Source organism: Brachyistius frenatus, unplaced genomic scaffold, assembly GCF_029030835.1.
Source record: "Brachyistius frenatus isolate BFR_SWC_R1_liver_20210118 unplaced genomic scaffold, ASM2903083v1 Contig_1, whole genome shotgun sequence".
Lineage (NCBI taxonomy): Eukaryota > Metazoa > Chordata > Actinopteri > Embiotocidae > Brachyistius > Brachyistius frenatus.
Window position 1 is genome coordinate 9,863,579 of NW_027210600.1, and position 13,739 is coordinate 9,877,317.

Consider the following 13,739-nt stretch of genomic DNA (forward strand, 5'->3'; position numbering starts at 1 on the left):
GACATAAAGATAGAGAAACAGCATTCTCTGAGCACCACAGAGCTGGAGCAAACTTCCAGACGATATTAGACTGCCTCTGTGTTTGATTATCCTAAAATCAATAAGACTTTTGTACTGCATGGCCTTTCCCAGAACCTTAAACTCTCATAATGAATCATGTTGCCCAAATTTCCTGTATTTATGGATCAGTTCATAACTTTTTTAATTTCCTTTAAACAATGTTCCATTCTATTAATTAGTTTTTAATTCACATTTCCTTCTGAATTAGTATTAAAGGTACAAGGTGTAGAATTTTTTTGTATATTTGCAGAAATGGAATATAATTTCTACAATTATGTTTACGCTGGTGTATAATCCCCTGAAACTGTACATTGCTGTGTTTTTGTTACCTCAGAATGAGCCCAGAATGGATCAACCAAACACAAGCTCGAGAGAAGACCTTTCTTGTTTTTCAAATTTTTTTTGCAAGTATCTTCCACACTGCTCTTCATGTAAAGCAGTTTTCAATAGCCTTTGTGTGTGACATACATGATACTTGTAAACTTGCTGCACTTTTATTACATCAATAAGTCAACTGTCAACCCAATACTTCACCTCAGAGATTAGTCCGTTCCTTTATGAAGATATCATTTGGAGGAACTTTTTATTTTGGTCGGTCGAACGTGTTCATATTTATTTCATTTCTTTGATGGCAGTGCATTTTTGACATTTGTAAATTAGGTTTGATGTCATTAATCGAGACTGTTCAGAGGAAGGAAACAGAAAATTCGAACTACAATGTCACTTCCTTGTCTAGCAACAATAAAAAGCTCCGATCCAGGATCAAAAGTCAGACTGTAGGTTTTCCTTGATGTTGTAATTTCAGGCCTGTTATGCATTCTTCTGCCATGAGCCTGACTAACGTTAACCTCATTGCATAAAAGTATATTATGAGTAAGAGCTTTTTATTTGGTACATTTAATCACATTCCGAGGTTTTAATCATTTTATGAGATCCCTTTGCAGTGTAATATTATTCTAACTGCAATGACAGGATGTGCCTTGTTTGGTGGAGGATCAGCATAATCTCTTTTACATACTATATATAATTAATAATGCATTACATTACAACGTGGCTTAATACCACCGTCAAAAACATCACTAATATGGATATAAACTAGTTTATTTTACGCAATAAGTAATATGAGAAGAGGAAACATTTTAAGTTAGTTTTACTGCTTCACATATAAACAAAACAAGACTATGTTTAATGTGTAGATATACTTTGCCTATGAAGGTGGTGTCATGAATGATAACAGTGTAAAGAGCACACAACTGTATTTCCACAATCAGCTTCTTAGGAATGAGGTCCTACACAAACACATAATTTGTCATTATGAACGATTACTGTCAGAATGTAATTTGTAGGACTGAGGGTTGGAAATCTGTGAGATAGAATTAAAAACAGAATCGCTTGGTCTCCTGTGAATCCGTAGTGCATACAGTCGGTAAGAAAATTGGATCAAGCTTGAGAAAGGCAGACTCCGCCTCTAAAAATGATCAGACACTTCATACTGTAGGCGAAGGTACACTTTTTCTGAAAATAAACACATTTAAAATATAACACAAATCTTTATTGGCTCTGCATTTGAGGCAAATGTATTACATATATTATATATGTATGTATATGTATATATTATTACAAACATCATACACAAATGACAAAACTCACTATTTACTGATTTCTACAGAGAGAATTGGTGTAACCAGGAGTCATGAAATGCACTTAGCAGACTTCACATCTCAGTGCATGCAACAATAATAAGGTTGATCTGTCTGTTAAGAAAAGCAGAAAGTTAATTAAATGGAGCTTAACAGAGCGTGAACATGAAATGTACTGCATGGTGGGAATAATGGACAGAGGAGAGTGCAGGGTCACACACAGTGTCTGCGTGCACACTCTGCACGTATATCTCTGTGTGCGTGTTGTGTGAGTGTTTGTACAACGAGGTGTCCAACTCAATTCAATTGTATTTATATAACACCAAATCACAAGGTGATCTCAGGGCATTTATAGTGTGGTTCTTACAACAGAACCTTACAACATTATAGAGAGGAACCCAATAATTACCACGTGAGCATTGAGTTGCATTTATTGCTTGTGTGCTTTTGGTTGCAGGTTTCTTTGTCTATTCACTAAACCGTGCCCTACGTAATATTTGAATAAGATCACACAAAATGCTCCTTACATTCAAAATGGTTGAAATTGGTTAATTGTGGAACTACTTTTCATTGATTAAAGATGGTAAAACCTGTTTCACAAGAAACAAGAAAATTGTATAGAATTTTGTTTTGCTTGCTAAATTTTTTTTTAAAAGCTTATTACTTAATGAAATACATGACTATCTACACAGGTCCAACTGTCCTGCATCACAAAGGAACAATCGCCCTTTAGTTGTCCAGAAAGCATATAGAAATTGGCCTTCGGTAGTTTGTATTGGATTAAAAGATTGGATTATAACTGTATTGCATTGTATGTAAAAAGTGTTTTAGCTGTAGACTGTTAAAGTTCTATTCTTTGTTGACCCATCCGCCAACCCCAACCTCCATAATATGATTGTGAACAGTAATGTTATCATGACTTCTTCATTTGCTCCTGCCATAAAATGCTGTAGGGCTCTGTTATTTGAATTTAAACACGTTGTTATGGGGCAGTTGTTCAAATGGTCCACAGCCAGAATCAACCCGGGGACATTGTAGTTACGTAGTGCAGAAATGCACGAATTCTATTCATATGTGCATCTTTACGTGAAAGCTTACAAATATTTGTGAATGTATATTTGCACCTCTCATGTGCTTTTGTGTGTGTGTGTGTGTGTGTGTGTGTGTGTGTGTGTGTGTGTGTGTGTGTGTGTGTGTGTGTGTGTGTGTGTGTGTGTGTGTGTGTGTGTGTGTGTGTGTGTGTGTGTGTGTGTGTGTGTGTGTGTGTGTGTGTGCTTGAAGCCTGAAGGGTGTTATGAAAGCTGGGTATGGTCACTTATTGATGTCAGTGAATGCTGTTCTTTGTTCGTCTGTTAGGGTTTGAAGCCTCCAGCAAAACGAAGCAAAGATTCAGCGAGCCATGAGAGCAAGCCCGTGTCTCTCTGTGTAGCGCACTCTTTTCCTCGTACTCTTCTTCCTCGTACTCTTCTTCCTCACCACAACCTACAGAGCAGTCACCTCTTCCTTCTCTCGCTTGTCTTCCGGCTCAGTCTATTATCTCCAGCTTCATCTCCTTTCTCGCAGTTATTCTTGCTCCCGTTATTCTTGTCATGAATTCAGTCGGCCCCCCGGACATATTCCGTATTTTCTTTTCATCATACGGCTCAATAACTTGGAATTCATTTTCCGCTGCTACTTTTTGGTTTAGTTTCCGAGGTGTCTATTATTTTTAAATCATCATCCCCTGAGAGCCATTTAAAATTAACTCCATCAAATTGTATGCAAAGCAAAGACCCACTCCCAGCAGGAGATGGTATCTGCAGGTGTTTAAAGAGACTTTTGGATGTAGAATTAGATTATTTAAATGTATTGCCATATTAAAAGATTTAAATCATTTTGGGGGATTTGTATTTTCATTATATTGGCAGGTTCTTTTTATACTTAGTGTAATAGCGAATGTGAAAGTAGATAGAGGAACTGACTAAAGATTTAAAATCAATGATTTAAAGTGAAATAAAGTGAGACTAATTTAAAGAAGATAGACTTTCTGTACAAATTAAAGACACAGCTCAAGAACCACCTTGTGTTATGGCCATAGCGCATCACGTGAGTTTGTCCTACTTCAGTTTCATTCAAATTCATCCGATGAAGCGGATCCCGCCTTAACGCTTCAGAGAAATCTCATCTTAAAAGTTAATTGCATTTTTTTCTGTCATTCGGGCAATTTTTTTAGGAACATCAGTTCTGTGCGTAAACGTAATGATAACAGGGCATGATCTGTCTGGCAAGATGTTGTGGTGGACTTTATTTCGGTTTTACACCGGCCTTTAGCCACGCCAGCAATGTGGTTCTGCGGGTGGTAGTGTGGGTTGGTGTGCCACTTTGGTCCAGACTGAATGTCACAGTGAATCCTAGATGCTTTGCAATTACATGTTGTGAAGACATTCATGGCTCCCAGCAAACGACTTCTCATTTAGCACCATCAGTAGGTCAATAACAAGCATGCGGAAGATAGTTACCGGCTACATTTCACATTTTACAAAACAATGAAATTAAGCTGATGTTTATTATCTGACACACAAACACACATGTACGTGTAAATTGTGCGACCAAGTTCCCATTTTTCCCTTCAAGCTTTGTCAAACTTTATTCAGGCCGACAGTGAGCAGGTCTTTTAAACAGGAGAGTAAACAATGGCTTATTCAGGCCCCTTTTTCTTACCTTCTCTTTTGTTTCCCTTTACCTTATCTGTATTTAATTTCCATTTTCCCCACTTTCTCTCTCTGAGTTTGTAATTTTATGACAGATGTTTCACAAAGAAGAAGAACAGCTGGCTGCTGCAGGGCTGTTTATTCCCTCTTTCATTTCTTTCTCTTCTTTCCTCCCCCTCTCTCATTCCATGCTTGTTTTTTTTCTGTTAAAGCGGTCACAGATGGAGACCCAAATTTTCTGCCCTGGAAATATATATTTGGTGGCTTTAATATTCAAACACAAAATGTTTCCCTCGCCCAGGAGCAAACTTCACATCAAGGGCTACACTAATAGCTTGTGAGACAAATAGCTTGTGTAACAAAAGCCAAATGATAAGTCACTTCCGTCCCCTTTTTCTTGCCCCCCATCCTTTGCTAATCAGAGTTGTTTTTTTTTCCATCTCCACTTATTCAGCTCAAATTCAACTCATTTTAAATAACCCGCAGCCTCCAGTGTGCGGTTGTGAGTGAGATTATGTTGGCACAGTGATTGATGAATGTGTGTTCCTGCAGCATGTGTGTCCGCATTAATTTGTGCCTTGTGTGTGCATGAGCGTGGGATTACCAGAGGCAGTTTCTGTATCTCAAACGTAGAAGAACATTACATAACTTTATAAACCAGCACTTTTTCCGGACGCACACATGCACGCAGGCACGCAGGCGCACACACACACACATGCACACACACACACACACACACACACACACACACACACACACACACACACACACACACACACACACACACACACACACACACACACACACACACACACACACACACACACACACACACACACTTACTTGCACATGCAACCACACGGCCACACAGAATGAAGGCTCATGTACATGCAGGATATGGATGCACCTGTGCATATAAAACAGAGACAGACAAATGAATGCAAACACATATGCACACCCAGATAGAAAGACAAAAACTATGCACATGCGCTTCCTTCCTCGGAGACCCGGAGGACACACTCACAGATGGGCGCAGGAGGTGGACTCACACACCACTTATTATACACAAAAGTTACGTCGTGCCCTCAATACGCCAAAGAATAAAGATTTCTCGTTGGCAGAGATTTGGTGATTTGAAGCTACATATGTTTGTTTCTAAAAGTCCTGCAGCTCTGCACCCTCCCCCTGTGGTGGGATGACACTGTGGATAGAGCGAAGGAACGATGCGCGTAGAAAACGAGGAGGGATGGGAGAATTTATGGAGGGAGAGTGGAGGTAAAAAAGCTAAGAAGGTTTGGAGAGGTGAGGGAAGAAAATGCAAGAGAAATGTCCTGACCTTTACAGGTGATGACAAAGAGAGTAAACGTGAACGCAGAGAAGTAGGTGGGGGAGGCCACATGAGAACATGCGAGTTTGTAGAGACAGAGTTGCTGACATTTAGAGGTTACGAGAGAACAGTGATGAACAGCAGAGGGGCTAGAAGAGACGGGATAAAAGTTTAGATATAATGTCGTTAAGTCAGGACAGGAGTGAGGGCCGGCCAATAGAAAGGTGACAGGTAGAAGTAAAGTAAAAAAACCAGCTGTAAGAATGTCTGAGAGGCGGAAAGACAAAGATGTGAGCATCGAGCACGTCACAGAGCCGCACCTGGTTTTTTTCACATTTGTCCTCCAATAACTGCCATCTTTCATTACTTACATTTCTTCTCTCTCTTCCTCTGTTCACTCCTACCGTATATGTTTCTGGGGTTTTTTTGCTAATAAGTCAACATGTGGTGGCAGCGGAGTGTCGAAGGGGAAAGACAGAAAAAGAAACAGAGGGAAGACGATTAGGTGATTGAGAAATGACACATTTTTTAGATGGTAACAGCAGAACTTTTCTTCATAGTTTCATTACAAAATATCTAACAAAACACAAAAGCGCTGTGTTGTGTAAAAGAGAGATTGTTTTGACAGAAGATAGTCTTGAAACTTAACTGAGACAAGAAAGACATATTTTTTTCTGCACAGATTCACAGAACATCATCCATTCGTACAGATGCATGCCATTATTGTTTGTGCATGCACACAAACACATACATATGCACACTGAAATGCCCACATACATGGTCTCAATATACACGTAAATACACAGGTGCGTACCATATGTACTTGCGCGCATGCGTGTAAAAACACAAGAACACATATGAGACCTCATTTTGATTGAGTTTCTTGCTGTTACCTGCGTGTCCACACAGTCCCATGTGCAGCTGCAGAAAAGCTGATCATCCTGGTGACTCAGCGAGATGAGTTGGACGCCATGTGCTCACAATGCAGATGGTTAAAATCAGATTTGGGATTTGGGTCATGTTCTGTTGTTCTTCCCTGTGTTTCTGGTAAAGAACACCATGTTTAAGCTTTTGCTTTGCTGACTGTTAGAGTTTTTTCCTTCACTGAGAGAGACTGCTGTCAATTTGGGAAAGACATGCTTACTATTCCATCACGGTACACATCTCACCAACAATCTCAAGTCTGCCATCTTTTCCAACTAAATACAAACTACGAAGCCACTGAAATCATTTTCAGGGCTTGATTCTGATAATGCAAACTCAGCTAGTTAGATGTTGTCTGTCAGTGTGAGGTGATCCACAAAGATGAAAGTGCCCCGCACACTCAATATATCATTTTTATATATCTACATGCAGTTCCCACTGTGTGTTCTCTATGACACACAGCCCACTGGCAAACTCTCACAGCAGCATCTCTAATCTGTCTCACACACACAGGCTCTCAGTGTGCTAGCTAATCCCTCACTTTCACCAGGAAGGATCTTTCCCTCTCTCTCTTTCTCTCTCTCTCTCTCTCTCTCTCTCTCTCTTCTCTCTTTCTCTCTCTCTCTCTCTCTCTCTCTCTCTCTCTCTCTCTCTCTCTCTCTCTCCCTCTCTCTCTCTCTCTCTCTCTCTCTCTCTCTCCCTCTGAGTGTACACTCCCTCCATCCCATCTCTCTCGCTCGCTCACATGGAGTCAGGTCTCTCACTCTTATGAAGGGTGCTGCTCCTCTCTGTCTCTGGATGCACTGACTCTAAGTCAGATTGTAGGACGGGACAGACTGCAACACCACAACTGATCTCTTTCTTCATATACAGCCAGCAGTAGGTACAATTCTCTTTCTTTGTTTATCAGTATCTATTATGTCATTTTCCATGCAGGATGTTTCTGTCACCACAGAAACACTAAAGCAGCTGTCCTCTCTGTTTGTATAAGCTTTTATTTGAATGCATAAAAAGAAACAGGGAACCTATAATGATTTTTTTTAAGACTGTGAAGTTAATGACCTTTTATAGCTCTATTTGTTGGGCAAGTTTTAGAGGTAACTAACTGAGCGTGAATGCTAGAATGAGATCTTTTGGAAACTTTGAATTACTTTGATAACTTGAACGCAGTTTACGCTTAGTACTGTAGCTACTCAGTACACAATCGGCGTGAGAAACATATCCAACATCACATAAGAGTACATTACAGTCAAAGCTACCTCCAGCCATGAAGAACTTTCTCTCCGCCTCCTGAGAATCAATCAGCATGTGTGTTGAGCTCAAAGTCATGAAACCAATTTACTTCTGTCATGTTGTTGTGATGCATAACAATGTTTAAGAACAAACAACAGGTAAAAGAGCCTTCGTCACAGCATCAGCACACAGGCTAACCCTGTCTGTTTGTATTTAGCGACTGACATCTCGACACCATGATTTTCTTACTCACATTTTGTTTTATGTTCACTTCATCAATTTCAATTTAAGCTACTTTGTTTACTTTTTCTGAAGGTGTGATCTCAACTTTCCTAAACCACTTTCTCGCCCCGAGTCTTCAGAAGGGACTTTGTGTGGCCTGCAGCTATACATGCTGGTATTAGGTTTCTGTGACTCTGCCTGGCTGTTACGCTGTTGTAACAGGACACTACTGCTATGATACCATTAACAGCTGTCCAGCTGTCATTTTCCTTATTTGCCATATGGCCTATGTTGACATCAGGATGCAGGTAACTAACTTGACTGACGGCTGATGAGTATAACACAAATGAAATGAGGCACATTTTAGTCTTGCAACACTTCTTCCTCATGTTCCACAGTGAGTCTTAAAATAACTAAGCTGGAACAAAGTGTAGATCATTTTACAGTATTGATTTACAGAAAATAGGTTGGGAAATATTTTGATTGTGCTTTTTGTTGTGTTTTATTAACTGAAAAGCTTTATTTGTGCTTTGAAGATGTCTTTTTGAACTGTACAATGTTATTGTCACTATATTCAGACATTGTTAAATGATTAATTAAGAAAATCCTTTAAAAAAAAATTATATTTTGAGGGAATCGTTTCTTTGCACATAAATAAAACAAAGATAATAAACATACAGTAAAAGTGTGTAGCTGTCGTATCACCAAAAGAGGTCAGTTACTTATATAACTGTAACTTTAGTCTAAAGGAACAGATTGCTGCTTTCTGCACAGCTTAGTGTTGATACTCTTGTTTTGTGTGCGTGTGTGTCTATCTGCGAGGGATCTTTTTCCCACCATTCATTTTATAATGACTTAATTAACACTAGCTACTGCCTTTAACTGTGCAAACTATCAATGCACTGAACCGTTTAGTGTGTGAGAAAAATATATGTTGTATACATACAGTATTTTATAGCGGTACAGTGTGATGTGTTTTTAATTGGGTTGACATCTTGAGACTTTGGTGGCCACTTGCTTTTGTAATGGTTCATTCAGTCATTTATTCATTCATTTTTTTCAATTGTATCCTTTAATTTTTGTAGAACCATCGCCTGTGAGGTCATGTGGTCTCACTTTGGCCAATTAAAGAGTCAGCTATTTTGCTTGGTCATGATTTGCAATGTAGATTATTCACATTAGTTAATTATGAAAAAAACAGCAAGACACACTTAAAGTTACAAAGTGTGGGCCAAACTTTACCACTGCATGGCATGTTTAATCTGCCTAACTGCCACTAAAGTAAATGGGAAAGTGAATTTGTAGAGTGGGACCTACTTAAGCTGCCATTTTACGTTGCAAAGCAGCTTTTCAGCCTTTTGCATTTAGATCATGTAGTTCTAAAAACAAACTCATTATTTATTCAGGTAGTTTGTCTTCCAGGCGTGTGGTGTAATAACACTTGCTGCTCACTGCTGTTGATGACCTTTTTGTGCTGTTTTAGTCACAGAAAGAGACACAGCCTCTGGGCTGAGGCTTTCTAAAGAGATTTTGAACAAGTTCAGTGCTCCTCTTGTTAGAATAAGGTATGTCTTCAGGTTGGAGTGGATAGATGTCATAAAGGAGTCAATGGCATATTGGGGACTTCATATTGTATACTTCCAAACCAGCAGGAGAAGAGCAGCATTTACTCATTTCCCCTCCTTTACCCATGAAAAACCCTGGGAGGCAGTTTTAATTAAATATACATATTAAGTGGCTGTAGTGAGAGCTCTTAAAGTTTTCTTATAAATTATTCTGCCGTATTTTAACGGCTGCAACATTTCAGACTCGTTTTTTTTTTTTTTCCCACTTCTCAGAAGGAACGAAAACATGCACAGTAAAACACACTATAGTTGCTTGGTACTGGATAACATAAGACTTAATGGCAATCATGCTGGATTTGTTTTATACCATTGAAGGTCTGGAATACGCTTGACTGTGACATGTAGACTTAAATCTGGATGCTCTTCATGTGATCAGTGATTTTTTTTTTCATGATTTGACCTGTCAATGACTCATATTCAAATGTTTTAAAAGAAAATGTATCCTCATCTATTCATAATATCTGTGCCTATTTCTGGTTGTATGTTCTGGTCTTTGGGAGCTCCTTCGGTCCCAGTGGATGATACTATACGTCAGCCCGGTTCTCAGACTAAGACGTGCATTACTCCCGTCAATCCACTAGAGGATACTGTGGGAGTGTCATGCCTCCCTTAGGGCTGAAAAGTACACACACACGTATGACCAGGGTTGAGGTCATGCAATGGAGGTCATTTGACAAAGTACAAGGAGCAATAAAGTCAGAGTAGGGAGGACTTTCACCCAGGAGACAAATATTTGAATCCACCAGAAAGCCAAAATCTACGTATATTTCTCAGAAGTTTTTCAAGCTACTTCCATAATGTAACGTATTTAACTTGTTTATTTTAACCCTAACCAAATATCTTTGGTGTCTCACCATAACCAAATCGTCTGCTGCTAAACCTGATTATGTTGTTTTTTGTAGATAAACCGAAAGCACCTTACTTTTCAGGCCTTGGCATGGCAAAACGTGACACTGAAACAACATTCTGTAGTTGACAGAAGTGTGTATTACAGGCTTTGGTGTGATACAGGGTTGTTTATGTATACAGTGATAGTTTTGTTATCATGTCAAGATAATCTTAACAAATCTTGCATACATTTTCTGTGCAGTAAATTATGTGCAGTTCAGTTGGTGTAAAGACATATTACAGAGGTCGATGTGGCCTCAACCAGCAGACATATGAACCATGTATCAGTGTCCTACACCTTCACTCAGCCAGGGGATGTCAGATGACCTCACGTCTCGCTCCCTGTTGCTCCCTCGTTGAAAATGGGTGACAAATCGTTAACAAGGCCGATGGCTAACTCATTTCGTTAAAATTCTTTGAAGTCTGTGGGGAAGTAATGTAGCTTGAATGGACATAATAACAAGTGAGCCTTAAAATTGTAACGTTATGATGGGTTTCCCTTGTAATATTCAGTGATAAGAAAAGTGAGGCAGTTTTCAGTATGAGGATTTTCTAAGTGAGAATTTGCCCTGAAGTCACATCTGCAGTTTGGGCGTAGAGATAGGGCCGATGAGGACACAAGAGAAACATGAAAAGCACTTGGGCACCCCAAGAGTGGCTCTCAGATGCTTTGAGCGTCATGTTCAGATGGTACATCTCAAGGCATCTCAGAGCCAGTCTGGAAGAACATATGAATCTGTATTATCACAGGAGCAGCTGCACTCACACTGATGCAGAGTAAAAAAACATGTAATCCCTGGCTTTATGAAAGCTGATTTTCTTTAATACTTTTTGCACCCTCTGTGTGTAAATATTGATATCTTTAATTCGTTATCTGCTGAAATTTTGGATACCCACAATTCTAACATTCGTCCCCTGATCCACTGGGGGTGATCACAGTCAGATAAGTGGATCATCCTCAGAAGAGAGATAAAATCAGAACTGAGTGGCTAGATACCAACAGAAATACATAACTGACAAAAGTGAGAGCAAGTTTATGACGTTTTTTTAGATTTGGGTGAAATATAAATTCATGATTTTTATCATAAATGATGATCGAAGCATCCCCATGAAACTGACTGACTTATCCTATTTCCTCAACATTTAAATGAGACGTGTAAAACCTTCTACACATCAGCCTACAAGGAACTTTTTCCAAGCCTTGTCACATCTGACTATTTCTGACAGTCAAGGGTGGTTGATGCTGTTCAGTAATCGCTGAATGGACCTTTAACATGCTAAAACGCCCACAAGTTAAGGGGTCAAACTCAGTTGAACCTCTCAGCTGTCGGGTGAAAACTGGGATTATTAATGGGCAATGAGCTGTCCGTTTGGATCACTGACTGTGCAGTCTCTGGTGTGTACATGGTTTGACAGCCTGGGTGCTTGTGTTTTTGAATCTTTTTGCAGTGTGTTGGTGAGCTAGTGTTAAAAGTTACAGTAGATTAAGTTCACACACCTGAATTTCAACCTCACGTCTGTGTGGTTGTATCACAGGTGTCACATCTCCAGAATAAAGAGCTGACAGCAAGACAAGTGACTAAAAATAGAGGTGGCTTGGAAAGAAGAGTGTTTGCATGCACGTGTGCTTGTTCCTGCTTCTGTGGACATTTTAGGTTATAATTACCAGAGACAGCTCCAGGGATATTGGTCTCTGTCTGTGCGATGAGGACCTGTGGAAGCCCTCGGGGGAACAAACACGTCCACCTGAGACAAAAAGAGGGACTCATGATCTGCTTCGTTTGTTTTTTGCTTTTTTTCTGCCATCCTCTCTGCGTGTGTGTTTCCCTGTTCAGCTTTTAGATATGTGAAGCATGCATTAGATTTTGTTAATCCATCTGAGAATGAATCCGTCTGAGATGCTGCTGTCTATTCACTGTACAGTACAGCTGTCCTGAGACCAGGCACAGCTGTGGGGTTAACCTCCTGAACAGAACATGTTATTGTCCAGCCATGCCATGCTCATCACTGTATCCTACATTTACAGTCGAACGCATCTGAATTTTGAGAGTACAAATATGTTAAGAATTAAAATGAAAGATTTTAACCAGAGGTGATGATTTAATCTGACCGATCACTTCTTGATATTCAGTTCTTTATTTGGACGTCTTGTTCCATTCCTTCTAACACAGCCTCTGCACTTGAAGGTTCACAATCAGCAAACATAGCAAATCCCTGAAAATATGCTCTATTTCTGTTGTGAGAATAGAGAAAAGTGATAAACAACCTCATCATCATCCAACACAGGGATAAAATGGAGCTCAGGAGGACAATATTATCTGTACACTTTATTCCTACACAGCGTGATGTACTGCTGTCTTTAACATTTAACATAACTAGCAAACCAGGTAATCTAGTTAATCGACAAGTACGGCTATTTTCAGAACAAGTACATTTATGCCTTTCACCACAAACACTGCCATGTCGAGGCATGTCAAACCTATTCCTCTGAGCTCTTAAAAACCTCCCACAATACCGGGGGGAAATTCTTAGTTTCATGTTTATTATTTGATTTAAAAAATGTATTACCCCCTTTCATTTGTAGCAAACTTTGTTTGCTTTTCTGTGTGTTTTTCATTTAGTGGGCTAACTCTCTGCTGAAAGCAATTCTTCATTGTAATATCTATTTATTTGTTTATAGCCCTATAAAAAGTAAAAAACAACAACAACAACAACAACACACATTTAAACAAATTACCCTTCCATTTGTCTTTCTTGCAAGTTTCAGTCTGTGTTGTAATGTGCCGTATTCATTTATTGAAGTGCAGTTCAATAACCTTCCTGAAATTTTGTACAACAAGACTGACTGAAATCATTCCTCACAGACTTTCATGAAGACACCTCTCTCTGTCTTGTTTCCTTTCTTCCTCCCTCTTCCTGGCAGCATTTCCCGGCTGTGAGCGGAGCCTTCATGGATTCTCCGTACAATGGCAACACATCCTTGCAGACATCCACGTCCAACCTCAACGCCGGCTATTCACGACCCTCGGAAGCAGAGGATGATGGGAAAGTGTCCAGTGACACCATTTGGCTGTGGATTGCTGTGCTGGCAACCATTGGCAACATAGTGGTGGTGGCTGTGGTTTGTGCC